The sequence below is a fragment of the Schistocerca americana genome, chromosome 1 (genome assembly GCF_021461395.2).
Source record: "Schistocerca americana isolate TAMUIC-IGC-003095 chromosome 1, iqSchAmer2.1, whole genome shotgun sequence".
NCBI lineage: Eukaryota > Metazoa > Arthropoda > Insecta > Orthoptera > Acrididae > Schistocerca > Schistocerca americana.
Window position 1 is genome coordinate 952,557,750 of NC_060119.1, and position 23,659 is coordinate 952,581,408.

Below are 23,659 nucleotides of genomic sequence, written 5' to 3' on the forward strand. Positions count from 1 at the left end.
CCATCTAATCTTCAGCATTCTTCTGTAGCATCACATTTCGAAAGCTTATATTCCCTTCGTGTCTAAATTATGTATCGTCCATGTTCCACTTCCATACAGGGCTACACTCCATACAAATACTTTCAGAAAAGATTTCCTGACACTCAGATCCATACTCGAGGTTCACAAATTTCTCTTCTTCAAAAACGCTTTCCTTGCCATAGACAGCCTACATTTTACATCCTCTCTACTTGGACCATCATCAGTTATTTTGCTTCCCAAATAACAAATCTCGTCTACTACTTTAAGTATCTCATTTTCAAATCTAATTCCCTTAGCGTCACCTGATTTAATTCGACTACATTCCATTATCCTCCTCTTACTTTTGTTGATGTTCATCTTAAATGCTTCTTTCAAGACACTGTCCATTCAATTCAACTACTGTACCGAGTCATTTGCTGTCTGTGACAGAATTACAAGTCATCGGCAAATCTCAAAGAGCTTTATTCCTTCTCCATTGATTTTAATTCCTACTCTAAATTTTTCTTATGTCCCCTTCACTGCTTGCCCAATATACAGATTTAATAACATCTAGGATAGGCTAAAACCCCGTCTCACTCCCATCTCAACCACTGTTTCCCATTCATGCCCCCCGACTCTTTAAACTGACTTCTGGTTTCTGTACAAATTATGAATAGGCTCTCGCTCCCTGTATTTTACCCCTGCCACCTTCCGAATTTGAAAATGGTTCAAATGGCTCTGAGCACTATGCGACTTAACTTCTGAGGTCATCAGTCGCCTAGAACTTAGAACTAATTAAACCTAACTATCCTAAGGACATGACACACATCCATGCCCGAGGCAGGATTCGAACCTGCGACCGTAGCGGTCGCTCGGCTCCAGACTGTAGCGCCTAGAACCGCACGGCCACTTCGGCCGGCTCCGAATTTGAAACAGAGTATTCCAGTCAACATTGTTAAGAGCTTTTTCTACATCTACAAATGTTAGAAACGTCAGTTTGCCTTTCCTTAACCTACTTTCTAAGGTAAGTCGTTGGGTCAGTACTGCCTCGAGTGTTCCTATATTTCTACGGAATCCAAACTTACCTTCGCCGAGATCGGATTCTACCAGTTTATCCATTCATCTGTAAAGAATTCATGTTAGTATAATCCAACTGTGACATAATAAACTGATAGTTCGATAATTTTCACACCTGTCAATTGCTGCTTTCTTCCGGATTGGAATTATTATATTCTCCTTGAAGTCTGAGGGTATTTCGCCTGTCTCATGCATCTTGCGCACCAGATGGAAGAGTCTTGTCACGGCTGACTCTCCCGAGGCTAGCAGTACTTCTAGAGGAATGTTGTCTGCTCCTGTTGCCTTGTTTCGACATAGGTCTATCAGTGCTCTGCCAAATTATTCACGCAGTATTTTATACCTCATTTCATCTTCTTCTACGTCCTCCTTCACTTCCATATGGTAATTCCAATTGGTAATTGGCTCTACAAATGAAAAGTGTGAAATCATCCACATGCGGAATAAAAAGAATCCACAAAATTTCGGTTCCACGAAAAATGACACAAATCTAAAGGCTGTAAATTCAACTAAATGTTTAGGGATTACTGTTACACATAAGTTGAGTCAGAACTATCACATAGCTAATGTTGGAAGGAAAGCGAACCAAAGACTGTGGTTTATTGCCCAAACACTTAGAAAATGCAACGAGATTGCTTACACCACTCTTTGCCGAACTCTTCTGTAATACTGCTATGCGGTGTGCGATCAGCATCGCATAGGATTGGTGGAGAACATGGAAACGGATCAAAGAGTGGCAGCTAGCTTTTCTGTGGTGACGTTGCCCACGGAAGCGATACGCGATGTTGAGTAGTTATCGTTAAAACAAAGGGGTTTATCGTTTAGGCGAAATCTACTCATGAAATTTCAGTCAGACTGTGTAAATATCTTTCCCGCGCCCACCTGCATTGCGCAATATGATTATCATATAAAGAGAAATCGGAGCTCGCATCGAAAGATTTAAGTGTTGGTTTTTCCCGTGCTCGAGAGTGCAACGGTAGAGAACTATGTTGAAGTTGGTCGATGAACTATCTGTCAGGCACTTAATTACGAATTTGCGAGTAATAGTGTACACCGATCATCCAGAGCATTATGACCACCCACCCGAAAGCCGGTACAGCCCTCCTGTACCCGGATAACAGAGGCGACACGTCGTGGCATGGATCCAGTGATGCCTTGGTAGGTTACTAGATGGACTTGGCACCACTTCTGTACACCACTTCTGTACCTAATTCGCCTCAATTCCGTTGAGGGGGCAATGAGCTCTGACGCCACGTTCACTCAAAACCCAGATGTGTGATGTGTTCGTTCGTGTTTGGATCTGGCCAGTTGAGGGGGGGGGGGGGACAGCACACCAATTGGAACTCGCCACTAAGTTTCTAGAATCACTCCTGGCCCTGTGACATGGCACATTATCGTGCTGAAAAATGTCACTACTTGGCCGTCATTGTGCCTTCCACGAGCTCCACTGAATCCATGGAAGCAGACGTGGATGTTCCCCAGAGCATAAGGGAGCTGCCGGCAGTTTTTTTCTGTCCTGCAGTACAGATGTCAAGAAGCGGTTCTCTCGCACCCTCCCATCGGCATGATGAAGAAGGTATTGGGATTCATCAGACTGTGCAACGCTCTGCCACCGCCCCAACGTCCAGTGCCGATGGTCACGAGCCCCCATCATTAGATGAGTTCGGTGCACTGTTCAGACATGCTTGTACTCTGCCCGACATTAAAGTATATTAGTTGCTCTACAGTGCTGTCCTGTTTTGCAAGTCTGCCCAGCCTACGATGTCCGACATCTGTAATGAGGAGTGACTGCCCAACTTCAAGACGTGATTTCAATTAGGTTTCGCCACGTCTTGAAGATACCCAAGCACTTTTCGGACACGCGAAATTTCGTGCAGTTTCCGAAATGCTCGTGCCGAGCCTTAGGGAAATAACAGTCACCCTCGGTCAAACTCAGATAGATCGCACGGCCTCCCCATCCTATGCACGGGACAGCACACTCACTGATACTACATGCACCGTGGCTGTGTCTGATTAGCAGTGATTTCTCTCCACGCAACGCTTCTATCGCCTGGACGGGCTTATATCGACATCAGGTCGGTGTCCATAATGTTCTAGTTGATCGCCGTAGATGTACTGAGAAATGACGCTGGTGGTGGTGAAACGTAGGTGACAGAGAGATAAACAATCTTTTCTGAGGGTATCGCGTATGTTTAGCCTATCTTCGTGGAGTACGCAGACGTGAGTTCGGTTAGAACGGGATGTAAACACTCTACCCGGGTTAACTGTGCACCAAAAATTAAGCACGCAGTAACGCGTGAGCCGATCACCAGACGGCAGCTAGCGGCGCCTGTTCCGACGCACCACCGGTTCCGCTCCACACTGCATGGCTACGGGTGCGCCAGAATTAACATACACCACCGTGTGTGTGTGTGTGTGTGTGTGTGTGTGTGTGTGTGTGTGTGTGTGTGTGTGCCGGCGTTTCCTCGCTCGCTGTGTCACACTGCCCGTACGTAACGCGGCTGTGGAACAGCAGGTTCTGTAAGGCCAGCTACAATTTTATTTTTCCCGCATTATCTCGCTTGTCCCGTTTGCTTGCAGTTTGATAGAGAAGCAGGTTCCGCACGTAATAAGCAAACAAGCGCTCCGAACAAAAATATTGCCACAATCAACGAACGGTAAAATAATTTAACACCCCCTCTAGCCTCATGGTCCTCATTTGAAGGCGGTGGGATTCCACATGTCGTTTCGTACTTGGCATATCGAGCTGAAGCCATTAATTGATGATAAACTTTGAAGCTACCAAACTTCTGGGATGTTTTTGCTGCGTTTCACACACTCACCCCAAAGGGTTTATAGAATATTCATGAGACTGTGAGCTGCTGGATTTGCAGGACACTCAAGACAGGAAATGGTGTCCGAAAGTTCGTCGAACAAAGAATGTGTGAATGCAACCCTGTGAACACGGCTACTGCCATCGTGACACTGCCCACAGAGTGCTCAGTAGGAGAAAAAGTGAAGGGAATACCTGACTGAGTGGTCGCACAGCCACAGAAGAGACGCCAATCTTCCTTACATGCTGTACACATTGCTGTGGAAGAGATTTAAATTACTGCCTATCTTTAGTTGTGTGCTGACTGACCCCAGTACTGGAACTCCGTCATAGGGAAGGTCGTTATTCCCTTTAAACTATGCCACCAAGTGGTTTGCGATTTCGAGGGCAGTTTTAATTTGACCGATATGCATACATTGTCCGGTAAAGACAACCAGCTGACAAAGAGTCATCTGTTAGCGATACGCACATATACAGGAGGCGGCAGCACTGTATACACAAGGAATAAAAGGGTCGTACATTGGCGGAGGTATCATTTGTACTCAGGTGATTCAAGTGGAACGTTTTTCCACGTGATCATGGCCGCACGACCGGAATTAAAAACTCTGAACACTTAACTGGCGCTAGACGCAAGGGACAATCCACTTCGAAAATCGTTAGCGAATTCAATATTTCCAGGTCAACAGTGTCAAGAGAGTCTCAAGAATACCAAATTTCAAGCATTACCTGTCACCACGGACAGCGCAGTGGCCGACGGCCTTCAGTTAACGGCTAAAAGGAGTGAAGTTTGCGTGGAGCTGTCAGTGCTAATAGACAAGCAACACCGAGTGAAATAACTGCAGAAACCGAGAGCCATGTGTAACCATTAGGACAGTGCTGCGAAATCTGGCTGTGGCAGCAGACGACTGACACGAGTGCCTTTGCTAACAGCACGACATCGTATGGAGCGCCTCTCGTGGGCTCGTACCCATATCGCCTGGATTCTAGATTTCAATTAGTAAAAGCTGATGGTAGGCTGCCAGGTGGCTCAGACTCCAGGACGCCACGCACCAATGTTGTCAACAAGGCACTTTGCAAGCTGTTGGTGGCTCCCTAAAGGACTAGGCTGTGTTTACATGGAACTGACTGTGCAATGAACCGATCACTGCCTGGAAATGTTTACATTCTGCTACTTGGAGAACATCTGCAGCCATTCATGGACTTCATGCTCCCAAATAATGATGGAACTATTATGGATGGCATTGCCCTATGTCAGCGTCCCACAATTGCTCGCCATTGATTTGAAGAACATTCTGGACAATTCGAGCGAATTATTTGGCTACCCAGATCGCCCGATCTGAATCCCATCGAATATTTATGGAACATAATCATGGAGTCACTTCGTGCACAAATTTCTGCACCTTCAACACTTTCACAATAATAGACGGTTGCAGAGGCATCATGGCTCGGTATTTCTGCTTGGAACTTCCAACGATTTGCCACTACAACAGCAAATGAAGGTTCCGCACGATATTAGGAGTTATCTGATGACATTTGTCATATCAGTGTAATATTACATAGTGAATACCACGAAGAAAGAGAAGACCTTAAGTCTATAAAAACATCTGGTTCGGAATTACCATTTGCCAGTGAAACCTCTTTCATAGAACATTCATTTCCTAACGAATTTCACGTTCACCGCTTCCAGGTACTTTTTCGAATTGTACTCCATTCGTTCCGCTGCAGGCTCTGCAACGACTTTTCTGTTATTAGCTCTTTAGACGCGTAAAGAATCGTGTCCAACTCAAGATTAAACTACTTCCAGCCATGAATTACATTTCTGTTTGTGTAGTTTGAACAGTGGATGTGTCCCTACAAGAACGGACAAGTAAGTTAGGATCTGATTAGCAAGCGCTCTGCCCAGCAATCATAATAAACAGCATACGACACAAGTAATCGGTTTCCATATGTTGAATCGCATCACACATTTCCTTAGGTATGGTAATTTGGTTTGTCACTGTTACGAAAATGCCACTCAGTCCAGTGACTACAGCTGTATTACCACTAACTGTGCTTCTCGACGTACTCGGTATCGAATGTGATCGGTATATAATGTTACGGTCTCGAAGTGACGCTGCGAAACAAATAACTGTAGCTGAGATAAAATGTGTAATTAAAATTACTGAATGTTTCCGTCATCGCATATAACTATAATATGATTTCCATATTCCGCTACCTATTAGACTTTTGACTTATGTGCGTTCTTTGAGCTTGAACAACGAAATGAGATTTTTTTAAAATGAGAACGATAAATATTTCTGTTGGTTTCATGGATAAATTGGAGTCAAAAAGTTCATGTAAACTGCTACCCAATGAAGAGTGGTGTGAAGTTATCGCCCCTTTCAAGAAGATGTGTTCCTGTAACAAAGAAACAGTAAACTCTGACCAGATGATTAACTCTCAGACCTCTCATATATGAGACCATCACTGTGTAGTTTACAGTTATGAGCTTTTTAAATCAATTCAGCAAAAATTTGCACACATTTGTTCATGGTCAGCTTTATTATTTTTTGCTACGAATATTTACGTGGTAGTCTAACATCGAATTCTTTTACTCTTTCGTGGAACTGAAACTGTTACCAGTTCACACTTACCTTACCTAACATTAAATTTTACAGACGTGAGTATGGTAGGAGCTCCTGTTCAGACTGTACACACTTCTAAGATAAGCACACAAAAATTTTAAATTCCTGTCGGTGTCCAATACAATCCAGTACCAGCTGTTACCCATGGCTGAGCTCGCAAATCAGAAGTTTTTTTTATGATAAGAGAGCATGAGTAAACAAATTAGTAATTTACAAATTTCAGTTTATATGATGGTGCAAAGACGTATGTACGCAAAAACGTATGCAGCCCCATTATGTAGTTGGATAATGAACGTGCTTCTGTTTTTCTTTGCTGTATCTAGAATATGAAAGCATGCATTATAGTTTCTAATTGTATTCAAAAGAAGAATCGATTCATTACATTTGCACTGAAGCTGAGTTTTTAGGTGTTCACCTAGTGCTGTGTGTGAGGTTTCTTCTCTAGAGCAACACATATTAACCGTTTCATCTTCCAATTTCTGTACATTATAGTGCCAACATCCTTCATACGTCCCCTAAGATGACTAATTCATGAATAACACAGTCAGTTAAAGGATCACACTCACATGCAGCCTCACCACAGGCCTCCCAGGTTCCACACGTAAAGCTAAGATGTGTGTCTATTTCTAGTACAGCCCATACATTACAGCGTCGTTGTGAGACTTCAAGAGTCTCGGAAGCTATAAGGGAAGCACGACGCCCAGCGTCTAAAATGCGTTGAGCTTGCAACTGCTCTACTGCCACTGTAGTTCTTATGTCCGCCTGATATTCTGCAGCAAAGTTCCCTTGCAGATGAGTTGCCTCCGAGTTTAGTAGGATTCGAGTACTTTTCGCAGCTCGAACTCACTTAGAACGCTAAATCGGACTTGTTGTAATAGTTTTAAATGTGATTAGTATCAGTTGAAAACAGTCTTGGTTGCAATTTTAGTTTTTTTTATTTATCGATTACCCGTTTCACCTTACTTAGGCATCTTCAGGCTGATCTACATAGAAAACAGAGAACAAATACATATATTTAAGGATCGCCATCGCGTTGTACAGACTTGGTTAACCTAAAAACACGTATAAACAGATCAAACACTGAAAAAGCAAATATCTTTATCACCTAAAAAGAATAGCCATTTGGCATCGGGGGTATATCTGCTGGAGTTTCGCAATTGTAAGGTAGGATACGTCAGAGATATAGGCAGAACCTATAAAATTACACTACAAGAAGATCTCCTCAATAGATGGGGACAGGTAAAACAGAACTCTGCCTTTACTCAACACCTTAAAGCCAGTGGCCACATTCTTCCGCAAGCAACAAATCCTAAGATTTTGCATTTTGCACAAAAGGGTAAGAAGTTAAACATTTTGGAGGAAATTGAAATATTTAGGCATATGGAAGACGAAGATTTGTCCCTCCTTAATGACCAAATATTTTGCGCTAATCAGGCCTTTTTAGAAGTTATGAAATCGGTATTATTAATGTAATCCTGGGGATCTCGCATTTCTGCCTCAATATGAGTTCTTTTCCTCTCTGGTCTCATGTCGTCTTGTTAGTCAAGCCCTTAGAGTTTTTTGACTAGACAATGATATTGCGAGTTTGTCGCTTCAAATGTCGACGTATCTTACACAATTTAATGTAAGTGTAAAATGGAAATGGAAAAAAGCTCACCAGCATTACGTCTTTCTACCAAGCTGGTGTGTATTTTTCAAGCGTAATAATTTTACTTTGGTATTCCCATAAAAAGAATTTTCTTGTTAGTTAGAAGTACTTGCCCCTTATGACGCTGTATTGCATGTTATAGGTGGGCCTGTTCATTCAAAATTAAGCTCCTGTGTTAGTAATACTCTCATTGTAGTGATATATGATACGTAATACCTGTTTAGGCACCACGTCCGTGTGTTGTATTATACACCCTGGTATTATATTTTAAATGTACCGCCTTCTTTTGTATTTTTACTCCGTTCTAATTTTTGGGAACTTAATGGACAGCTGTTGCTTCTAGTAATTCTATCTTATTAATGTTTTATGTGCATTGTATTCATGAAATATTAGTGGCTGTGTACATCCGTCTTACGATATCTCATTCTTACCAACATCTGCGTGGCAGCGCCGTATAATGAGGTGATTCTGTATTAGGCGTCAGTACTCGCACACGATGCTGTTGTGCATTAGGATACTTAAGGCCCATCTTATTCTATTATTTGCCCCTGTGAACATGTACGCGTTATGCAGGTATTGGAGTCACTCATGTCGATCTAGAAAGGTAAGGCCTTATCATAAGGCATCGGCAATGTGATTGCATTTGTGAGTGTCTCATCATTGGTCAATTATCTTGTCCGTTTTTACTATTTTATATTTCTAGTATTCACTGAGGTTAAGGAAGGCGATGTTGGCCTGATGTACTGCGCGATGGTCCTTAGCTACACTGTCTAAAGGCTCGTCCCAAGAAATACTAAATTAAGATATTTGCTTTTTCAGTATTTGATCTGTTTCAAATGGGTCAAATGGCTCTGAGCACTATGGAACTTAATATCTGATGTCATCAGTCCCCTAAACATAGAAGTACTTAAACCTAACTAACCTAAGGACATCAGACTCATCCATGCCTGAGACAGGTTTCGAACCTGCAACCGTAGCGGTCGCGCTGTTCCAGACTGAAGCGCCTAGAACCGCTCGGTCATACCGGTTCGTATTTGATCTGTTCCTATATGATTTTAGTAATAAAATTATAAACAGCCGACCAGTTGCAGTGTTTAAAGAAACATTTCTTTATCCAATGAAACTGGTCGGTTGTTTATAATTTTATTACGTGAAATCGTTGCTGTTGTGCAGCTATCTTTATAATATATTCTTTTAGGTTAACTACGTCCGCACAACGCAATCGCGATCCTTAAATATATGTATTTGTTCTCTATGTAGTTCAGCCTGAAATAAGGTGAAACGTGCAGTTCATAAATAAAAAAACTAAAATTGCAACCAAGGCTGTTTTCAACTAATACTATTAAACACTGGTTTGCTGATTCATGCCACAGATGGGTTGGTTAAATGTGATTCCCTGGCCTACTGACAGATTTTATAGTTGTAGTGTCGCCGACCATCGTGCCAGCATTGTCTGCAGCGCACTCATGAATACCATATTTCGAAAATTTTATTAGTACTGTAAAACTTACAACTTTCTAAAGGTACCAAATGATCTTCCTCAAGGTCAAAGCTCTCTACACACCAAATTTACTCGGAATTGGTTCACCTGTGGAGCAGTGAAAACGTAAAAGGCAGAGTCACTTTCGCATTTAGTACTATTCGATTGAGTATGCGGAAATGGATTAAACACGTTGAGAATCGAAGAAGCATTGTATTTATTTCTTTGAGACTTAGTGCGGATAACATATTAACCAATAAAAGCATTTTCAGAATTATGCTCAAGTTCAAAACTGAAAGAGCAAACAGCTTTGTCAAAGTGCAAATATTTTTTCGTAGTTCACGAAATATTCATAAACTCAATAAATATCTTGTGCAACAAAATTTTTAAAGTAGATCACGCTCTCCCTCATGCATCAAGCTGTCTCAGGCCAGTTTCATGGATACCTATTCAGCGGTGTCGTCATCAAAACTTAAGAGAGAGGGCTACTTTCGCAGTTATACTATTAGCATGGAAGTATGGATTGGTATAGATTAAAAATTCTGAACAGTGTACTCGTATAAGAATTATATTCTGAAATTTGAAAAAACATACTGGAGCACAGCGATCGGTACAAATGTTAAAAATCAAATAAAAACAGTAGTCTCGATGGCTTTTTCGGATTTTGCTATTTGTTAGCAACCGGTTTCGCCCTTTCCTCAGACATCCTACAGCCATTTTACCGCCATTATGGCAGTCAGACTGTTTTATCTGATTTTTAGCATTGTATTCTAGTCGCTACCAGCGGCTGCGTTTGCATGTCACTAAAATTAAATGTAGGGAGCCTATGGCTTTATTGATCGGGAGACCCCGAAGGGGATATTCAGAAGCTTGGTGTAGCTCTCATTATTTTAAGCCACTTAGGTGACTTGCTCGCCGGTGATGATACGATTATGATGAGTAAAAACACACATCTAGCCGCGAGCGGAAAGAAAACCTAACCTAGCTGGGAACCGAACCCGTAATTCCGTCAGCAGCAGTCTAACGCTAGCCCCATGGCCACGCTCTGTTGCGGTAAATCAGAACGCATCTTAAAAAGTCGTAAGAGACCCGTGATGCTCAGCGGCTAAAATGTGACGCGTTTGCGATTGATATTAGTATAGGTGTTTGGTTGATTAAGCATTGTATTCATTGCGTAGAATGGTATTTTGTAAAGCACATCAATTAGTAAAAGCGTTTTCACGAATATGATAAAGTAGAGAAGTCACAGAGCTAGTAGTTTTTCAAAGCGTAATTATTGTTCCATATTTCACGTTATGTTCTTCAAATTAGTAAATATGTTGTAACACACGCTTTCTAGATTTGCCTATGTTCTTCCTTAACGTACAAGCTACACTCATATCAAATTTAATAAATAGCGGTTCAGCGGTTTAGAATTGAAAGCATAATAGACATGGTAATTTTCACATTAGATATTATTACGGAACTGTGAATGCTAGATATTATATCAATAAGACTATAATCTTATTTGTCATACGAACATGAAATCTGCAACAAGTCGCAACCACTGCACGCTCTTCTGACATGTACAAATTTTTCTTTTAAACACGTAACACAAAAACTAAATCTAAGATTTATTCCAGTATAAGTCACTCTCCTTGCAGTGGTACTTTTTTATGTTATTTTGATGTTTATGTCAGGCATGTACAAAATGTGCTGTAAAAATACGTACATAAGATAAATGTCAAAATCAAATAAAAGAACGACCTCCAAGGGAATTTTCTGTCAGTGAAGTAGACAACAACTGAATGTCCTACTGATATTCGGCCTTTAACCGACTCCACTAAATTCAAAAACAATACTGGTTGTGTTCTCTGTCCATTGCACTTTTAAGCTTTGGACTCTGTTGTGAGAGTTTCGAAAAATTTAATGCACATTCATATTAATTATTTATATCACTCTATTTCGTCGGGAAGTTCTGTGTTGGTGAGATAGGAAAACACTCAAAATGTTTCCGTTTGTCTAGGTAATTATCGTTGCATTAACAGTGGCTGTTAAAGCAGAGAATCTGTTTACGTTGATTTCCAACTATTGTATGTATCTTGTAAATAAAAAACGAAAGAAAAAGTATTTAATGTACACTAAAAACAAGGGCTTCAAATCTCGTAGAAGGGAGACGTGTTTTCTTCAACTTACGATTCTAAATGCAATATTGTTTTACTATCAACATCACATTACTGTAAGTAAAATAATTATTGCTGACTGACAGTGGTATGGGCCAACCATAATACATTTACATTAGGACTATATCCTATTTCTCTCTATGATCATACATTTTCCTGCGTCGGATGTTATGCGCTTCTAAAGCACGTCGAATAATTCTTTTCGTTCTCTTTTCTTCTCACTTTAATTTTGAAGACTTCTGTTCCAAAGAAATCAAACAGCTGTAGCTCTACAAACATGTAAAACTGGACATATCTACATCTACATCTACATCCATACTCCACAAGCCACCTGATGGTGTGTGGCGGAGGGTACCTTGTGTACCTCTATCGGTGCTCACTTCTATTCCAGTCTCGTATTTTTCGTGGAAAGAAGGATTGTCGGTATGCATCTGTATGGACTCTAATCTCTCTGATTTTATCCTCATGGCCTCTTCGCGAGATATACGTAGGGGGGAGCAATATACTGCTTGACTCTTCGGTGAAGAAAAGCCCGTACCAAGCTACTGAGCGTCTCTCCTGCAGAGTCTTCACTGGAGTTTATCTATCATCTCCGTAACGCTTTCGCGATTACTAAATGATCCTGTAACGAAGCGCGCTGCTCTCCGTTGGATCTTCTATATCTCTTCTATCAACCCTATCTGGCACGGATCCCACACTGCTGAGCAGTATTCAAGCAGTGGGCGAACAAGCATACTGTAACCTGCTTCCTTTGTTTTCAGATTGCATTTCCTTAGGATTCTTCCAATGAATCTCAATCTGGCAATTGCTTTACCAACGATCAACTTTGAATGATCATTCCATTTTAAATCACTCCTAATGCGTACTCCCAGATAATTTATGGAATTAACAGCTTCCGGTTGTTGACCTGCTATATTGTAGCTAAATGATAAGGGATCTATCTTTCTATGTATTCGCAGCACATTACAGTTGTCTACATTGAGATTCAATTGCCATTCCCTGCACCATGCGTCAATTCGCTGCAGATCCTCCTGTATTTCAGTACAATTTTCCGATGTTACAACCTCTAGAAATACCACAGCATCATCCGAAAAAAGCCTCAGTGAACTTCCGATGGCGTCCACAAGGTCATTTATGTATATTGTGAATAGCAACGGTCCTACGACACTCCCCTGCGGCACATCTGAAATCACTCTTACCTCGGAAGACCTATCTCCATTGAGAATAACATGCTGCGTTCTGTTATCTACGAACTCTTCAACCCAATCACACAATTGGTCTGATAGTGCATATAGTCTTACTTCGTTCATTAAACGACTGGGGGGGACTGTATCGAACGCCTTGCGGAAGTCAAGAAACACGGCATCTACCTGTGAACCCGTGTCTATGGCCCTCTGAGTCTCGTGGACGAATAGCGCGAGCTAGGTTTCACACGACTGTCTTTTTCGAAACCCATGCTGATTCCTACAGAGTAGATTTCTAGTCTCCATAAAAGTCATTATACTCGAACATAATACGTGTTCCAAAATTCTACAACTGATCGACGTTAGAGATATAGGTTTATAGTTCTGCACATCTGTTCGACGTCCCTTCTTGAAAACGGGGATTACTTGTGCCCGTTTCCAATCCTTTGGAAAGCTACGCTCATCTAGAGACCTACGGTACACCGCTGCAAGAAGGGGGGCAAGTTCCTTCGCGTACTCTGTCTAAAATCGAACTGGTATCCAATCAGGTCCAACGGCCTTTCCCTTTTTGAGCGATTTCGTTGTTTCTCTATACCACTGTCGTCTATTTCGATATCTACAATTTTGTCATCTGTGCGACAATCTAGAGAAGGAACTACAGTGCAGTCTTCCTCTGTGAAACAGCTTTGGAAAAAGACATTTAGTATTTCGGCCTCTCTTTCAGTACCATTTTGGTCACAGAGCGTCTGGACATTTTGTTTTGATCCACCTACCGCTTTGACATAAGATCAAAATTTCTTAGTATTTTCTGCCAAGCCAGTACATAGAACTATACTTTCGAATTCATTGAACGCCTCTCGCATAGCCCTCCTCACTCTACATTTCGCTTCGCGTAGTTTTTGTTTGTCTGCAAGGATTTGGCTATGTTTATGTTTGCTGTGAAGTTCCCTTTTCTTCCGCAGCAGTTTTCTAACTCTGTTGTTGTACCACGGTGGCTCTTTTCCATCTCTTACGATCTTGCTTGGCACATACACATCTAACGCATATTGTACGATGGTTTTGAACTTTGTCCACTGATCCTCAACACTATCTGTACTTGAGACAAAACTTTTGTGTTGAGCCGTCAGGTACTCTGTAATCTGCTTTTAGTCACTTTTGCTAAACAAAAAAATCTTCCTACCTTTGTTTATATTTCTATTTACGGCTGAAATCATCGATGCAGTAACCGCTTTATGATCGCTGATTCCCTGTTCTGCGTTAACTGTTTCAAGTAGTTCGGGTCTGTTTGTCACCAGAAGGTCTAATATGTTATCGCCACGGTTCTCTGTTTAACTGCTCAAGGTAGTTTTCAGATAAAGCACTTAAAAAAATTTCACTGGATTCTTTGTCCCTGCCACCCGTTATGAACGTCTGAGTCTCCCAGTCTATATCCGGCAAATTAAAATCTCCACCCAGAACTATAACATGATGGGGAAATCTACTCGAAATATTTTACACGTAGGTGTACAAGAAATTGTGTTACTAGAAATAGTCCTTATTACCGTCACCAGATACGTAAATTATACTTTGGGAGCTCCTTATATACAAACATAATCGTTTTTTTCGAAACATTATGCAGAAATGTTATTCAGTCATGAGCAACAATCCATGGAATTATTATAACGGTAATAAAATAAATTAGTAATAGTGATGATGATGGTAAAAAGATGAAACGACGACAAATGGTGTAATTATACTTTGCACAATTAGGTACCTTACACGACATACTAAGAGAACGCCACTTTCATCTTCTGCTTCGTATTATGTTTAAGCCCGCACAATGATTACAGCTTAGCAACACAACAGATGTAACTGCTACAAAATTACTCTTTGTCCCACTTCACATTTTACAACAAAGTCATACCATGTTGTCATAAGGAGGTATGCTGTCCTATTAGTCAGTGAAGTGGTTCCTTTTGAATAAATCGTTTAAATTTCCAGCTATCAAAAGTTCATCTCCAAAGCCAATACAAAACGGAAAATGAAACTATTCTCATTTGCAAAATAAACATCGGTAAATGCTGTTTATTTTAAATGTAACTGCATTCATAACTTTAATAGAGTGGATAAAATGGAACTTCTGGTTAAAAAGTCATTGTTGGTTAATGCTGTCTTGTTGACCAATGATTACGTACATAGTTAACGTTCATACAACAGAAATCATTCTGCAAAACTAGAATCGGACTTCGAATTAATATTGAAGCTCAAATTTTTAATAATAATAAAATAGGTCAAGACAGAGTGCTTAGGGCACTCGATCAAGGCTTTACCGCGCTAAACGCTTCCGTATTAATTTAAGTGGGCAGAATTGAACTGCATATTCCAACCGAAACAGGAGAACTGGGCTGCTTACAAGTTTACAAAACGAAAACAAGTTTGAAATATATTGGGCCAATTATTATTAGGAACAAGATACATCGAGTATAATTACAGTGCCTAGTGCTGCATCTTTCTTACAAAAGTCAATTACAATTACTGAAGAAAAAAGATTGGTATTATATCAATGTGCTACGAATATTAATTTTCTCCAACTGTCGTTTATACATATTACGAAAATAATTCATTCAAGGGATTTTTCAGTATGTAACAAGCATTTTGATTGAAATAATACTAGAGATTTTTATGTGGCTGTCCACGAGTAGGAATCTCATTTAACATTACATTATAAGGGACTATTCAACCAAGTACAAGAGTTCACCCTAGCGTTTTCATCAAACGATTTCTTATATCAGACGGTACAAGTATTCTCCATAATCATAATTTTATCAGTGTCTGCATCTTCATAAAAGAATTACAAGTGAAGTCCTTCCGTATTAATTAGACGGCGTTCACCCAGTGAATGGTTCATAATACAACTGGAAATAATGCAGCTGAAAATAACGAACGAAGGGTGAGGAGAGTGTAGTACAACATTAAAAAAAACTACATTTCAGAAGAGTCAGGACATTTTACGCATTGAAAAAAATACAACTTTTAGATGTTTCAGTTATTAATTTTTAAGTGGCAAAGCGGTTAATCAATACACGCTCTTAGGCCTTCGTAAATAATGACACAAAATGCCTTTTGTCCATAAGGTTCCACTTCTTTATAGCAGCAAGAGGCTACAGAGTTGCTCATATTATCTTTTAACCTGGGCTTACATGCCACGCGTTCATTCGTTTCTCTCATTGTACGTAGAAATACTGAACAGATTGACACGTGACCCGACCCGATTAATAGCGTGTTGATCATCCTTTGAAACGCTGTGCAGCAGGGATTTTGCGCGACATGAATTCGACAGTTCCTTGAAAGAATTCTGGCGATATGTAGCACCAGAAGGCAACGACTGATTGCTCAGTTCCTGTAAATTAAAGGCTAGAGGCTCGTGAGCACGGAACTGACACCTTATAGAGTGCCAAATTTGCTCTATAGAGTCTAGATCCGGTTCGAGACTTCTACGTCAGTTCACTATTATGTTCTAATTACGGAAGCAGGACGGTTATCCTTTTGGAAGACACCACCACCGTCGGGGAATACACCACGTATGTAGCGATGTAGGTGGGTAATCCTCATCGGTCATCAATCCTTCAGCTACTACCGTAGCTCCTAAGGGGGTCCAGCTGATGTTCCACATTGTATTATACTATCCCCATCAGCCTACGGCCATAGAGCGGCCCACCTTTCTTCCTCCCATTCCCATGGATGACGGTGTATCCTGACACGATCATTGCCCTGGTGTAACAAGAAATGTCATTAATGTAATCAGGTGACGCGTTTCCATTCACACACGTCCAATCTCGATTATCTCATGCTCTCGACAATTATAATTGACAATCTCGTTTAATTAGCACGGGAAGATGAGGTAATCTGCAGCTGTGGACACCCTTATTCAACAATGTGAGGTTAACAGTGTCCTCAGAAACATTTGATATTGCTGCAGCCACAAGTTTCACATATCCTGCTTTATAGAGCGTGCAAGCCTCAAGCCTTGTTTCTTTTATTATGTCAATAATATTTTGCATATTCACTTGAGCTCGGATCCAACATTTCTCTTTTTGTTCATCGAATTATATCCAACTACGTATCTAAGAAAAATCATTTCACATACTTCTATTCTCTTTTCAGTTTTTTCTTAAGGGTCCAGTTTCCGAATTCATAGAAGAATTCTGGTATAGCCATAACGATATAGAACTTTAGTAGAGTATTTCCGTGGACTTCCAAATGTTCTGCGTAAACTTTTACAGAAACAGTTAAATATGTCTTTGTTTTGTATGTAAGACTGAACTCAAAACATTTAAATGTATTAATTTTTTCTATGATCTGCTTGTGAATTTCAATTTAAACCCGCATGGGCTGGTGTCCTAAAAATGCCATTGATCTTGTCTTTAGGATAGAGAAGCTCAGAATATAGTCTATGGCTATTGCACTTAAGTTAAAGACAGATTATTGTAAGTCATTTTCATTCTGACTGACAATTGCTGGCCGCCAAAAAAAAGTAACGTACTAAAGTCAAGTTCATCAATTTTAAAATGTTATTTTTTGTTTATATCCAATTTTTATTATATCGTCGATATATATACTATAAAGTGTCGGTGAGAGGGGAGAGTTGATTCTAACTCTTTTGTCTACATCAGCCATATTATGTCTCCTGCCTGATATTATTATTTGTGTTTTGATATATATGTATATAAACCCTGTACAGTTTTACAGGATGGGATGGGATCCAATCGCTGTGTTTTTTAAAATTTCACACAGTTTGTTTGGATGTAATTTAGCAAACGGCTTTTCGTAGTCAACAAAAGTTAGTAAAGTGAATTGACAGGGTTTTTCTATCAGTTGTACTATAGTAAAAATCAAGTCGAGCACGATTGCCGCTTCAGAAAACCATACTTCTCAGAGCTCCGTCGTGGAGTATAGGCATGTGAGTATTGAAGGTAATCTATATGCATCGTTGAAATATTGTACGTTTTAATTCACTGCAACATTAATTAATTGCGGAGCTGTATATTTTGAATAGTGGAGATGGGGCGGTATTCACACGAACCTGACAATGCTACAAAGTCGTGTAAAGCACAAGGCTCTAACCTTCGTGTCCATTTTAAGAACACAAGGGACACTGCAATGGCACTGAGGGGAATGTCGTTGAGAAGAGCAGTCAAATATTTGAACAATGTTGTTGAGAAGAAAGAATGTGTTCCATTTCGCAGATTCAATGTTAGAGTTGGTCGCTGTGCTCAGGCAAAGCACTGGGGCACAACTCACGGCCACTAGCCTAAGAAATCTGCAGAGTTCTTGCTTCAGTTACTGAAAAATGCGGAGTAAAATGCAGATTACAAGGGCTTCGATGTTGATAACTGGGTCATAGAACATATTAAGCTCAACCGTGCACCATGCCTGAGGAGAAGAACCTACCGTTCACATGTAAGAATAAATCGATACATGAGCTCTCCCTGCCACATTGAGGTGGCTCTTACTGAATACGAGGATATTGTTGCGAAAGCAACTGAGGAAGTGCCCACAAAGAAGAATGTACCAATGATGAAATTGGCTAGGCAGAAAGAAAAGATGACGAGAGATTAAGAAGTTGTGAAATTGTTCTTGACCAATAAAAAAATGTTGTGTATAAAAAAAAATAATACCTGAATGATCAGCGTGACGGTCTGCCGTCCTAAGGGGCCCGGGTTCGATTCCCCTCCGGGTCGGGGATTTTCTCCTCTCAGGGACTGGGTGTTGTGTTGTCTTTATCATCATTTCATCCCCATCCGGCGTGCAGGTTGCCCAATGTGGCGTCGAATGTAATAAGACCTGCAACAAGGCGGCCGGACCAGCACCGTGAGGGGCCTCCCAGCCAATTATCCCAAACGCTCAGTTCCATTTTTTACTAGATAATACAGTTTCAGCGTATGGTGATAGTCGTTTTGTAAAATTCTGGCATACCATTTATAATATGAATTCAGAACGCTTTCAATACATTAATGTGTCTCCCTCATTCTTATAAACTGGGCATAGTTGGCCTATATTCCATTTTTATGGTATATAACCACTTTGCCAAAAGACATTGATAAAATTGAATATCCCTATTTTTGCAGTATTTGGTTCACTTGAGATCAGGTCCATAACAATTTAGTCACAAACTGGAGATCTTCAGTTATTGTTAGATGTTATTGCATCCTGCAACCCCTCCAATGTTACGCAAGCTTTCTTGCTATCAGGTTCATACAGGACCACCTGGGCATCTTGCCATTTGTCCAATGTTTTTTTATTGTATTCAAACGAATTAAATTTAGATATTGAGTTTATTTGCAAACTTTTCTTATCTTCTTTGTCTAAATGATTCATTATTTTTGTGAGTTTTCTAGTCTTCCTGTTACTGTAGTTGTTGTGGCCTTCAGTCCAAAGAATGGTTGGCTGTTGCAGCTCTCCATGCTAATCTACCCTATGCAATATGCTTCATTACCGAATAACTACTGCAACCTACGTCTATCTGAATCTGCTCACGGTATTCATGTCTTTGTCTCCCTGAATGATATTTATTCCTCAAACGTCCCTCCAGTACTGAACTGGTGACCATCTGATGTCTTACAATTTGTCCTATTAATCAATCTCTTCTATTAGTCTAGCTGTGCCACGGTTTTCTCTTCTCCCCAGTTCTATTCAGTACCTCCTCATTAATTATGTGATCTACCCATCTAATCTTCAGTGTTGTTCTGTAGCACCACACTACGACAGTTTCTATTCTGTACTTGTTTTAACTGTTTATCGTCCATGTTCATCTTCCAAACATGCGTACACTGCATAGAAATACTTTCAGAAAAGATTGCTTAACACTTAACTCTATATTCAATATTAACAAACTTTTTTTCTTCAGAAACTATTTTCTGGCCATCCCAGTCTACATTTTACATCCTCCCTACTTCCGATATCATCAGTTTCTTTGTTGCCGAAAAATTAAAACGCGTGTACTACTGTGTCTTGTTTCTTAATCTAAATCCTTCAGCATTATCTGATTTAATTCTACTACATGCCATTATTGTTGTCTTGCTTTTGTTGATGTTCATGCTATATCCCCCTTTCAAGACCCTGTCCATTCAGCAGTTCTTCCACGTCTTTCGCTGTCTCTGCAGAATTACAATGTCAGCACAAACTGTGAAGTTTTTGTTTCGTCTCCCAGGACTTTAATCCCTACTCCACATCTTTGTTTTGTTTCCTTTACTGCTTACTCAATGTACAGATTGAGCAACATCAGCGCCAAGCTACAACCCTGTCTCACTATCTTCTTAACAACTGCGCTCCTTTTGTATCACTCGACTCTTACAACTGCCATCTGGTATCTGTACAAGTTGTAAACAACCTTTTGCTCCCAGTATTTTACCCTGTAACTTCTGAATTTCAAAGGTATTACCACAGTTAAAACTGTCAAAAGACATCAGTAATGCTATATACAGGGTGGTCCATTGATCGTGATCGGGCCAAATATCTCACGAAATAAGCGTCAAAAAACGACAAAGAACGAAACTTTTCTATATTGAAGCGGAAACCAGATGGCGCTATGGTTGGTCCGCTAGATGGCGTTACCATAGGTCAAAAGGATATCAACTGCGTTTTTTAAAATAAGAACCACCATTTTCTATTACATCTTGGTGTAGTACGAAAAGAAATATGAATATTTTAGTTGGACAACTTTTTTCGCTTTGTGATAGATGACGCTGTAATAGTCACAAACTTATGGCTCACAATTTTAGACGAACAGTTGGTAACAGGAAGGTTTTTTAAATTAAAATACAGAACGTAGGTACGTTTGAACATTTTATTTCGGTTGTTCCAATGTGATACATGTACCTTTGTGAACTTATCATTTCTGAGGACGCGTGCTGTTACAGCATGATTACCTGTAAATACCACATTAATCCAATAAATTCTCAAAATGATGTCCGTCAACCACAATACATTTGGCAACAAGTGTAACGACATTCCTCTCAACAGCGAGTAGTTCACCTACCGTAACGTTTGCACATGCACTAACAATGCGCTCACGCGTGTTGTCAGGCGTTGTCGGTGGATCACGATAGCAAATATCCTTCAACTTTCCCCATAGAAAGAAATCCTGGGACGTCAAATCCGGTGAAAGTGCGGGCCATGGTATGTGCTTCGACGACCAACCCCCTGTCATGAAATATACTATTCAATACCGCTTCAACCGCACGCGAGCTATGTGCCTGACATCAATCATGTTGGAAGTACATCGCCATTCTGTCATACATTACGTAGGAAATAAGCATAAATTGCAACATTTAGATTGCCATAGATAAAATGGGGGCCAATTATCCTTCCTCGCATAATGCCGCACCATACATCAACCCGCCAAGATCGCTGATGTTCCATTTGTCGCAGCCATCGTGGATTTTCCCTTGCCCAATAGCGCATATTATGCCATTTTACGTTACCGATGTTGGTGAATGACGCTTCGTCGCTAAATAGAACACGTGCAAAAAATCTGTCATCGTCTCGTGATTTCTCTTGTGCCCAGTGGCAGAACTGTACACGACGTTCAAAGTCGTCACCATGCAATTCCTGGTTCATAGAAATATGGTACGGGTGCAATCGATGTTGATGTAGCATTCTCAACACCGAAAATTTTGAGATTCCCGAATCGCTCGCAATTTCTCTGCTACTGATGTCCGGATTAGCCGCGACAGCAGCTAAAACACCAACTTACTCATCATCATTTGTTCCAGGTCGTGGCTGACGTTTCACATGTGGCTGAACACTTCCTGTTTCCTTAAATAACGTAACTATCCGGCGAACGATCCGGACACTTTGATGACGTCGTCCAGGATACCGAGCAGCATACATAGCACACGCCCGTTGGGCATTTTGATCACAATAACCATGCATCAACACGATATCGACTTTTTCAGCAATTGGTAAACGGTCCATTTTAACACGGGGAATGTATCACGAAGCAAATACCGTCCGCACTGGCGGAATGTTACGTTATACCACGTACTTATACGTTTGTGACTATTACAGCGCCATCTATCACAAAGCAAAAAATTGGTCCTACTAAAACATTAATACTTCTTTACGCACTACACGAATATGTAATAAAAATCGGGGTTCCTATTTAAAAAAAACGCAGTTGATATCCGTTTGACTTATGGCAGCGCCATCTAGCGGGCCAACCATAGCGCCATGTGGTTTCTCCCTTCAAGCTAGACGAGTTTCGTTCTTGATGCTTATTTCGTGAGATATTTGGCCCGGTCAGTATCAATGGACCACCCTGTATATCCTTATCTACATTTAACCTCTCTCTCGAAACACGTTGTAGGTTCAGTATTGCCTCGCTTGTTCCTACATTTCTACGGAATTTAGACTGATCTTCCACTAGAACGGCTTGTACGTTTCTCCATTCTTCTTTATATAATTCGTGTTAGTTCTTTGCGGCTCTTCTTTATGAAACTGATAATATGGTAATATTCACACCTGACAGATCTTGTTTTCTTTGCAACTGATTATGTTTTCCTGGAAGTCTGAGTGTTCTTCGCCTGTCTCAATACATCTTTCGCGCCAGACGGAAAATTTTTTTCATGCCTGACTCTCCCAAGCTATGAGTTCCTCTGACGGAATGACGTCTACTCCGGGGGCCTTGTTTCGACTTAAGTCTTTCAGCACTGTGTCAAATTCATCTAGGGTTAAACTCTACCAGGCTGCTTCCTCTTTCCTTGCTTCCCCCCCCCCCCCCCTAGTGCACATTTGCTTCTCTTCCGTTTCCCATTACTATTAAATTCTCGTCTCCCTTAACTATTTGAATGATTTCCTGTATCTCATCATATATTTCTTCAATATCTTCATCATCTGCGAAGCTAGAAGGAATATAATCTCATACTGCTACTGTGGTGGGCGTGGGCTTCGACTCTATCTTAGCTACAATAACGAGTTCATAATGCTGCTCGTAGTAGCTTACCCGCGTTGCTATTTTTTTTTATTCGTTATTAAATCTACTCCTACATTACCCCAATTTGATTTAGTATTCATAACCTTGCATTCACCTCCCAGAATTCCTATTCCTCCAGTCACAGAATTTCACTAATACCCACCCGCCCAATTAAGGGATCTAACATTCCAGGTTCCGATCCGTAGAAGAACTGTTTTTTTTTTTTTTTTCTCTCGTGATGACAACATCCTTCTGAGCAGTCCCAGCCCGGAGACACGAACGAGTGGCTATTTTGTTTCTGGAATATTTTCCCGAAGAGGATGCCGTCGGCATTTAACTATATAGTAGAGCTACATACCCTCGGGAAATATTACTGCTGCAGTGTCCCCATGCTTTCAGCCGTTCGCAGTACCAGCACGGCAAGACCGTTTTGATTGATGTTACAAGGCCAGATCAGTCTCTCATCGAAATTGTTACCACTGCAATACTAACAAGACGGCTACCTCTCTTGAGAAACCACTCTCAAGAGATACCCCTCTGCTGTGTTTGCACCTACAGTGCGGCTGTCTGTAACGTTGACGCACGCAAGTCTTCCCACTAACGGCATAGTCTGTTGCTCATGGGGATGAAGACGGAAAGGGAGGGGGCTTCTTTGAATACCTGTAGTATATTTTTCCTAACCGAGTTTTTAACTTCCCTGAATTTCCTTTTGACTAGGGCTGA

General features: G+C 40.7%; 1 pseudogene; it reads left to right on the forward strand.

Annotated features, from left to right (window-relative positions):
* The first annotated feature begins 18,024 nt into the window (after window positions 1-18,024).
* On the forward strand, window positions 18,025-18,582 carry LOC124548236 (annotated as a pseudogene).
* The last annotated feature ends 5,077 nt before the right edge of the window (window positions 18,583-23,659 follow it).